Source organism: Psammomys obesus, unplaced genomic scaffold, assembly GCF_907164565.1.
Source record: "Psammomys obesus unplaced genomic scaffold, mPsaObe1.curated_primary_1811, whole genome shotgun sequence".
NCBI lineage: Eukaryota > Metazoa > Chordata > Mammalia > Rodentia > Muridae > Psammomys > Psammomys obesus.
This window is the reverse complement of record NW_026592666.1, coordinates 7,941,335-7,951,598: the sequence shown is the minus strand read 5'-3', so window position 1 is coordinate 7,951,598 and position 10,264 is coordinate 7,941,335. Positions and strand designations below refer to the sequence as shown.

The 10,264-nt window shown below is 45.8% G+C and overlaps 1 pseudogene; it reads left to right on the top strand.

Moving 5' to 3' along the window:
• Nucleotides 1–1,027: 1,027 nt before the first annotated feature.
• Nucleotides 1,028–4,082, top strand: LOC129682472 (ATP synthase F(0) complex subunit C1, mitochondrial-like; annotated as a pseudogene).
• The last annotated feature ends 6,182 nt before the right edge of the window (nt 4,083–10,264 follow it).

Genomic DNA, 10,264 nt, shown 5'->3' with positions numbered 1-10,264 from the left:
CTCAAACCATGAGCCAAAATAACCTCCTTTCCTTCCCTAAGCTGCTTTTGGTCTGGTCTTCTGTCATGGCAGGGCAATGAGAAAAGGAACAAGTCATATTCTGAATACCAATGACCAGGGAATGCATTAACTCCCATTGTGACTGGAATAGCTGGGTTTGCAGACACAGTGCTTTCTAGCAAAAGGGACTGTTATCATAAAATGACATTTCTTACAGTTGGTTCACCTCATTCCACACCAAACATTCAATTACTCTGTAACATGTCACAAATGTCACTGAGGTTGGTTTCCTTACAGATGAATGAGTTACTCATATCCATGAGCACTAATTACACAGTGGTTATGCTGGCTGAGGTAGGCTTCGGTGGATTTGGTTTCATTTCTCTCTTTCTGATCCCTGATTACTACAAAATATGTGTAACTGAGAGATGGTATAAGTAGGGGTTGAATAAAAGGCTACCTGAGTTGTTGGCAGTAAAGACAAAGGGGAGTTAGTTTAGAAGCCAGGCTCGCATAACTGAATGTGGCTTGTACTAAGTCTGGTGTCGCCTTCAAAGGACTAGGTTGAATTATGCTCCTCCGATTTTCCTTTCCTTTTTCAAAAGAAAGCACAACTCTGCAATTTTATGAGAAGTATCTTAGTATTATGAATTGATTGTGAAACGTTTTCATGGGCTTAGGTGTTTGAATACTCTCTCCTCAGCTGGTGGTGCTCCTTGGAAAGTTCCTGGAATCTTCAGGAAGTAGGGCCTTGCTGAAGGAAGTGGATCACTGAGGATGGGCCTACTTCCTGTTTTGTCTCTTCTTTCTGACTGTATATTTAGTATAATAAGACGGCTTTCCTTTCCCATTGCCACACCTTCCCTGCCATGATAGAATGTATCCCCTGAAACTGAAAGCCAGAATAACCTCTTCCTCAGGTATTTTGTCACAGAAACGTAGTGAGTACAGGCAGTTGTTCCAATACTGGCAACAAGCATTAACATGTTAAGCCACGGGGCGAGCCAAGCCACCAAGAGTCTTAAGGATGTGTGACTCAGCCAAGCTCTGCCGCTCTTCATCTTTGGTAGAAGCCCCTCATTGGAGAGACAAGGTAAGCAACAGCTAGGAACAAGTAAGCCGTCGAGGTTTTCCTGGACCCCTTAAGCTGTGGCCCCTTCACCAAAGGTCAGTGAGGTCCCCTCTTCTGAAGGAGGAAGTTGACTTTGGCACTTCCCTAGGGCTGAACTGAGAGATTTTTATTCAGATTGGATGGTGGCACACTCTGGGCCTGTCTTGCCCTTTCTCCTTTCTTTTGCATTCTGATTGGAGTTTGTGTGTTCCCCAAGAGTTTTGTCCCCAGATGGTGATGCTGAGAGTTGGTGAAAGCTTGAAGAGGTGGGGTACAGTAGAAGGTGGAAACTCACTGGGGTGTGGCCCTCAGATAGAACTAATGTGTTCTCCCTGAACCCTGGTGCGTTCTGTGGGCTTTTACAAAGCAAAACTGTCCCGTGAACTTGGTCTTCTCTGCATTTAGCTGTTCTCTTGTGTCTCTTTGATGTGATATAGCCAGGGTGCTTGACAGAAACTGAACAGATAAAGTCATTTCCTTGGAAATTTTACCTCAAAACTTTAAGCCATGGAACATTCTTTTCTTTATTCAATACCCATGCTCAGGTATTTTATTATACAAAAGGAATGCCTGTTATCTTGCCTATCTTGCTAGCTGAGCGTCACCTGAGCTTCTGCCTCCTTGGCTTGACGTTTCCCTCTTCTCTCTGTCTCCTGCCTATATTCCAAGTCATTGTACCTCAGTGGACAAGGCCAGTGTACTAGTAATATTGGATGGACATTCCCTCATCATTTCAAAAAAAACTTTCTTGGAGAGGCTGAGGACGTGGCTCAGTTAGCAGAGTACTGGCTTAGTATGCAGGATAGGTTTCATCCAAAGAGGACATGGTGGAACACGCCTGCAATTCCAGCACTCAGAAAGGTGGCAAGATTAGAAATTCAACATTGTCTTCAGCTCCACTGTGAGCTTGAGGCCAGTCTGGAGTTCATGACACCCTAAACAAATAAATACACAAACAAGTGTGTTATTTGAGGAAATAAATAGAGACATTATTTGGGGAAGCACCTTCTAGTCCTACATCTATTTTTCTGAGTTAGCATCAGTGGTTTCCCATATATATATATATATATGTGTGTGTGTGTGTGTGTGTGTGTGTGTGTGTGTGTGTGTGTATGTATGTGTGTATGTATGTATGTATGTATGTATTTTTTCAAAACAGGACTTCTCTTTGTAATGTTGGCTGTTTGGGACTCACCTTGTCAACAGGATGGCCTCAGACTCACAGAGACCCACCTACCTCTGCTTCCCAGAGTGCTGGGATTACAGGCAAGCACCATTGCACCCAGCTGCCTTTTTTTTTTTTTTTTTTTTTTTTTTTAATGGGAGGGATTATTGTGTCTTTGTTCGTTAGGAGCTGGTGATTAAAAATGAATTATAATAATGCTTAAGTACTTCATGTCCACTCAAGCATTATCTTGGGGTGATAAATAAGCATAAAGAAAAACTAATTGTTAATATTTTCTGTCTCTTCCAGCAGCCTAGGGAAATTACACAGGAGGGATAAGTCAGCAGAGGCGACAGCCGCTGGGTGGCTGTGCTTTGCTATGCTTTGTGTTATCAGATTTTATGTTAGAGAATTGGGGTTTGATCCATCAGAAGAAATCCATTTCCCATTAACGAGGTCTGGAATGTGTTTGGAAAGGATAAAAGCAACGCTTGTTTCAGGGAGAGAGAGAGAAAAAAAAGCTAAAAGCAAGCCTGTGTGCTGACAGCAAGGAGGCTCCTGTAGATGGCGCTGTGTCCTGGGTGTGGGAGAACGTGGACTAGGGGAGGCCGGAGAAAAGGCTGCCTTCCCCAGCTCAGGGCTGTCCGCCATAGGTCCTGGCCACAGCCCTCCTGCTCCCCACCCCCACTGCCTTTCCCCAGGGATAAGAATGTACACACTTATTAATGTCAGATGTGCATGTGGTACACACACCAAGCTTGAGCCTCTGTTTTGTCTTGTTGCATCGGGCATGCAAAGGCTTTGCTCGCAACTGAGCTGCATTCTCAGCTCACTCTTGTAAAATGTTTATTATTACCTTTACTTAATTATTTACATACTTATTTATTTGTGTGTGCACATATATGTGCCTTGGCACCTGTATGGAAGTTAGAGGGTAACTTGAGAATGGGTTCTCTCCTTCCAATCATGTAGATCCTGAGGACTGAACTCAGCTCTTCAGGAAACAAAGTGCTTTCACCTACTGAGCCATCCCATTTGGCCCCGCAGCTCTTTTTATTTTCTATTTGGAGACATGTTCTCACTAAATCTCCAAGGCTGTGATCTTTTCCAGCTTCCCAGTACCTGGAACGATAGGTCTGCATCACCAGGCTGACATAATCTTTCTCCCTTCCCCTCTCCCTCTTCTTTCCCTGCCTCTATCCCTCTTCACTCCCAGACAGGGTCTTATTAGATAGCCTGAGTTAGCCTGGAATTCACTATGTAATGGCCTTGAACTCCCAGATCCTCCTACCTCTGCCTCCTGAACCTGGGGGTACAGGCCTGTTCCCCTAGCCTAGCTTCTCACAGGCTGTGAAAGAAACACTTAGAGAGCTGAGCCCTGAGACCAAGGGCTAAAGCTGGGAGATTGGAAAACGCAGAGCACCAAGGCACTGCTTGTCTCTCCAGTTCTGATTGCTCCTGTACCAGGGGTCTAATCAGGCCCATGTCTACCTCCCTCCTGAGCAGGCCAGAGGCCCCATCTAAACAGCAGCTCCCCTCTCCAGGTGGCCAGACAGGAATTCCAGACCAGTGTTCTTTCCTGGGACATTGACACAGCAGCCAAATTTTTTGGTGCTAGGGCCGCCACAGTTGGGGTTTGCTGGACCAGAGGCTGGCATTCACAGTGTTTGTTATAGCCAAACATAATTGGCATAGCCAATTGTTAAGCAGCAGGGCTTCTCCTAAGCCATCCTGGGCTTTACCCTGTCTGAGACCATGGGGCTCTTCTTTTTGATGGTCACCTTCCTCATCATCTTTACCATGTGAGGCTCCATGGGGTCACCCAGCTGTCTCTGCTGCTTTGACTCCATGCCAGTCCTGATTAAGCTTTACCATTTAAAAAATGTTTCTCAAAAAAAAAAAAGAAAAGAAAAAAAAAAAAGAAAAAGAAAGAAAGAATAAAAAAAAAAAAGAAACATTTAGAAATCCAGATGATAGGATGATACATTCTTTCTTCTCTTCAAGAAGAAAAGAAGTTCCCAAGGAGAGACCCTTTGTTGACAGTAAATAATAACTAAAACCTTAACTTAGGGGAACAGGCAGTTTCTTTCCTGAGAAAATGGATACAAACACAATGGTTTTTGTTCTTTTTTTTGTAGTCTGGTTATGCTGGAACTCACTCTGTAAGCTGGTCTTGAACTCACAGAGATCCACCTGCCTCTGCCTCTAGGAGTGCACTGCCATGCCCCAAGCATAGTAGATGGTGTAGGGTGTTGGGTATTTGTTGAGGAGGATTGTGTCCCTCACAATTAGTACTCTAACTGTGCCTACATTATTTCAGTATATGGCTGTCTTCAGAGAAAAGGCCTTACTAGAGGTGACTCAAAGTGACGCCACTGAGAGGACCCCAATGCATGGTGACAGGTGTCCTCAAATGGAGGGGAAGTTTATGCTACATGAAGCCATAGTGAGGAGAGGGTTCTGTGTCACTCATGAAGAGTGACCAGATCCCCTGACACCTTTCCTTCACCCTCTAGAACTGTAGGGCTTAAGCTGTGGTATTTAATGTCACCCAGTCAATGATATTTTGTTACCAAATCACTGGAAAAAAAAAATCACACAGAGAGGGCCTAGAGGCAAAAGTGGTGGTAGTGTGCTTGCCCATTGTGAGATCCCAGGTTCAGTCTCAGAATACACACACACACACACACACACACACACACACACACACACCCCAAAAATGAACAAACAAACAAAAAACAAGCCCTCCTTGGAGAAATCATTCTTTAGCTGAGTGTGATACTATATGCCTATGATCCTAGCACTCAGGGAGTAGAGGTAGGAGGATCTCTGTGAGTCCAAGGCTAGGAGGCAGAGGTAGGAGAATCTCTGTGAGTCCAAGGCCAGCTTGGTCTACTTAAAGAATTCCAGGATACATAGGGCTACATAGTGAACCCTGTCTCAAAATATTAAAAAAAAAAAAAATGAGCCTGGCACAGCGGCACGTGCCTGTCTGTGATCCCAGCACTCCAGCACTCAGGGAGGCAGAGGCAGGTGGCTCTCCATGAGTTCATGGTCAGCCTGGTCTACAAAGTGAGTCCAAGACAGCTACACAGAGAAACCCTGTCTCAAACAAAACAAAACAAAACAAAACAAAACAAAACAAACAAAAAAACCACACACACACACAAACAAAAAACAAAACCAACCAACCAAACAAAACCCACAAAGTACTTAAAGTCAAACTGGGGGTGTCACTCAGCATGAGAATGTATCTTAGCAATGCCTATGCTCTATCCTCTACAATGAAAAAAAGGGGTACTCTCAGACCCTAATAAGCTCTTGATGGTAAAACTGCTGGGATCATCTTTGTGTATGTGTGTGTGAAAGAGAGAGACAGAGAGATCCCTGGGGCATGAGCTTTTCCATGGTGCTCCAACCTGGAGCCACTACAGGGATTTTAAAGCACTCTGGGGATGGACACTGCCAACCTGCTGAGCGCAGTGGGTTCCTGCCATGTGGGTCCACATAGCATGGTCCTTCTAGTCTTGTTCTCTTCACTGGCACTTTTCTGCTACCCTGAGCATGTTTAAATCCTAGAGAAGCTGGAAGGCTGGTCTGTCTTCATGATCTCCCCTTCCCCTCAGCCATAGCCCCGGAGGCTTCATAGGCAGGGAGTTTTCAATGCTTAGTAAGTCACAGCACTCTGCAGCCAGTTTGACTTACTGGTGGTTCTAGTCTGTGATGGGCTAGACCCTAATGGTTCTGGACCCGTGCAAGACAACACTTCTTGGCTGGACTTCACAGCAAGGCAGAGCGGGTCACCTCATATCCAGGGAGCAAAAAAGAGAAAAGGAAAAGGATTGTGGTCTTTAATAACTGAGAGCTCTCATCTATTGGAGGTCACCACTAGTGTTTGCTAGCTCTCAAGAGGAGGGGATAGATTCTCTGAGGAAGCAAAGGCGAAGAGGAAAAACAACAACAACCAAACCCCCACAAATGTTAGCAATCTAGTCTTAGAGATTTAGTCTTATCTTGGACAAGCCTTTCAACCTTGGTCAAGTTACTCAGCATCTTTTTTATCTTTCCGATGGTCAATGGAGAGCATAGTTTGGAAAGTTGTCATGCCAAAGATAGGGAGGACTAAATTAGAAGTTACATAGCAGAGAGAATTGTAATTTCAGCACTGGCGAGGCAGATGCAGGGGACTACAGAAAGTTCCAGGCCTGCCAGAACTACAGAGTAACATTTGTCTCAAACAAAGTAAAATTAAACAAACCCCAAAGCCAATAGAAACTGGGTAATGCAAGCAGATCACAGCTTGGTGTTGTGGGTGTTGGTAACCAAGGAGGAGGGTGAGGAAGGGGAGGGATTGTCAGAGGAAGCCATGCTCTGGCTTGGCCTTGGAGAATCAGCAAAGTCCTGGGCAGAGAAGAACTTAGGCAAAGGGTTAATGGGAGAAATGGCTTGGATTGGGAGATCCCCAGGGTCATCCTATGAAAATGGGACAGGGAAAAAAAAAAAAAAAAAAAAAAAGTGAGTTTGGGAGCATTTTGGGGAAATCATGTAAGTGGCTGGGTCAATAGAAGGTGAAATGGCCTTTCCTTTTCTCTATCATTCGAGCAGGCTTTTTAGAGGGTGAATAAGGTGAAAAGCTGAGACAGAAGGACTAGGTTTTTAAAACCACTGGCCTCTCCCTAGGCTTGGGGTGCAGGCTAGGGTGGAGGAGGGGTGGGGTTCAGGGTCATTTAGAAAGCAGCAGCTGCAGATACAGAGGGTTACGGTGAGCGGAACCTAAGCTGTCTCATTGTTTAGGCCTGCCTACAGGGGAGGCCAAGACGCCTGGGAAAAGGCTGCAGTGCGAGCAGGGACTTGTTGAGGCTTGGTGGGGAATGTGCTAGAATTGCTAGGATGAGTACACTGAGCCCATGAGACTTCTCAGTCTCCTGGGGGTGTTTCTAGGGATGCCTAATCAGCTCTGAAAAGCTGATTCTGGCTTTTTGTTTAGGCTCAGGGACCCACAGAATCTCCAACACAGGCCAGGCCCTGTCCTAAGGGATGCATTTCTCAACGCATTCAATCTGTGTAGAATCTTCCGAGAAAGATGTCATCACAAGCATTCCTTTACAGCCAAGGGTTGAAGTGCAGAGATGGTAAGGAACTCGCCTAAGGGTTTGACTTGGGGTGGATTTGCTTTTCATTATTACTTTACTGTTAGGTTCTGTCTGGAACCTCAGATTTGCTGCCTTAGAGCACCCTACACGCTGTGTGCATTTGCACGCAGTGACAAATAGGGGCGATGACTGCAGTGTAGGCCCTCACCCTATCCCAAGAAAACAGGCTGATTTCTGTGGCCTCACCATGTGTGTCTCCTTGCAGGAGCAGAGCATTTTCTCAAAGCCTAGCTGTGCTGAACTGGTGTGGTGGCATTCCAGCCCTTCCATTCTCTTGGAGCTGGGTGGTAGGGCACTCTACAGAGGGCCTGCATCCCGTTTGTAGGTCAGGTGCAAATGGCTCTCACCTGGCTGGGGGAAAGGGGGACTTTTGGTAAGTGAAGGGAAACCCATCTGGAGAAAGGTCTGGAGGGTCATGGCTGCCCCGGTGCTACGGTCAGCAGCAGGGTGCATGCTGAAGGAGCCTCTCTCCCTCTCCTCCCTGTCAATGAATTAATAAGCAGGACAGAGTGAGCTGAGGCAGAAGAAAAGAAAAAGCAAATGGGATTTCTTCTGGGGACCCCACAAGACATTTTCATCTCCTTTCTGTTAAAATGTGTTTTCAGATGGGTTGTTTGTTTGTCCCTCTGCCTTGGAGTTTCTGAAATATTCCATAGCCCTGTCCCTGCCAATTCTGCAGAAAAAAGTGTCGCTGTTGCCGGGATCCTGTTAGCAGCCAAGTGGGAGAGTGTCTCCACAGAATGCCGTTCCAGCGAAAACACAAAAATAAAATGCAGTGAAGCAAATTGCAAGGAGACACTGCTCAGCACCTGAGTGTGACCTTGATGGAGCGGCTCTGCTCTTTGGATGTGGCAGTCTGTATGTCCAGGCTCCTCCTGTCTGTCCTCTGTGATGGAAGATTGCTCACGGCTCAGAAATTTTCCTGGACTTTAAGGTCTTTTCTGGAACTTTTCTCACTCCACTTTCAGTATCTTTCCTCAGATAAGAGCACTCTGGTTTAACTAGTTTCTCCTACCAAACCAAGCACACACCCTTAGCCTTTGAACGTTTACTTATGGTGCTCTGGTCTTTTGCTCCCTTCTCACAAATATTGAGGTTACACGTATGCACTTCATACCTTGCCAGAGTGTTTATTTCTTTACTTATGTGGGTTTTTTTTTTTTTTTTTTTGCTTGTTTGTTATTTTGCTTATATATTGGCACAGGGTCCCAGCTGACTTCAAGCTCACTGAGGAGCTGAGGATGACCTTGAATTCCTGAGTGCTGGGGTGTCATGCCTGCGCCATGTCCCATCCACGATCAACAACAGGGAGAGAATGAACACATGCTTGCTTAGTACTCAGAGGTTTTATTCCTTATAAGAGCTTCCTTTTTCATTTTAAAAATTGTGTGTGTGTGTGAGTGTGTGAGTGTGTGTGTGTGAGTGTGTGTGTGAGTGTGTGTGTGAGTGTGCAAGTGGGCATGTGCATGTGAGGGTGGGTACCTGTGGAGGACAGAGGTTCTGTATTCTCCTGGAGCTGGAGTTAGAGGTAGTAGTGAGCACCAAGTCTGCAAGACGGGCAGAACGCCTAGTCTCTTTAGCCCCGGCTTTCTCTACTCTGCCCAAGCCCCAAACCAGGAAAAAGGTGCCACCCATTTTCAGGCTGGATCTTGCCACATCAATTAAGGCAATCAAGACATTTCCCAGAAACACACCCACAGGCTAACCTGATCTAGATAAACCCTCACTGAGACCCTTCCGGTTGCTAGGTGATTGGGATTCTGTTAGGCTGACCACGAACACTATCCATCATGACGACGACTTCCTTAATGGCAGCATTTTTATTCTATTCAGGTCTTTGGTGGACTGGATGAGGCCCATTTACATGAGGGCGGGTCATCTGCTTTCCACAATTGAAATATAAAATGAGACATTACGGAACGGGAGTGCCTGTCCTTGTCTGGAGTCTTTGTGGGCTCTCGCTCGACCTTGCTCATGTTCTTACATTCATACTCAGAACAGAGCTGTGAGGCTGGGAGCTTAGTTAGGGAGAAGAGCCTTTGTGACTGTGACTTAGCGAAGAACAGCTGCTTTTGGCAAACCTTCCAACATTAAGTGGTGGGGGAGGAAGAGCCGACTCAGACCTGAAGCTGGGGTCATGTGCTAGAACTGTTATCTTCAGTCACTGCCCCCCCTAAACTAACCCTCCCTTCTGCCTTTTACAACTCTATTTTTTTCCCCTTTACTGCCAATTCCATGTTCTCTTTAGATGTCAACTGTGTCCTGAGGAGACAAAATGGCTGAGTATTCTGCCAGATGGCATTTGTCTGTGTTTTAATCAAAATGCCCCGTCCTCTTTCCGCAGTGTGAAGCAACCACATACTGTTCAGGTCAGACACAAGAAACAGCAAAGAAGTCCACAGTAGCTTTTCAGGCTTGTGAGATCAAAAAATGGAACTGAGGGCTGCATAGACTTGATTCTGTCTACCCCTGGGGCAGCCTCTGGGGACAGTGCTCTCTGCAGGTTCTGAGAGGCTAAGTCCTGTGCTAACACAAGCAGGGTTCAAGGAGAGGCTTGGGACAGGAGCACAAACGGTGTTTCCTTCGGTGCCCTTCTCCTTGTGCTCAAACGCCCCCCCCCCCCCCCACGTGGGTAATCAACAAGGTATTGAACATGCATTGCTTTATTTGGTTTTCAAATACTGGCTGTGAAGCCGTCACCCTGCTGCTTTATTTTTAAAGATTTATTTTAATATATAATATTATTTTGTTAATCCCTGGTGAGAATAAGACCATGGCCACAAGTTTTGAGCTACATTTGAAGCAAGTGTTATTAAATAGTGGCAAAGTTGATGG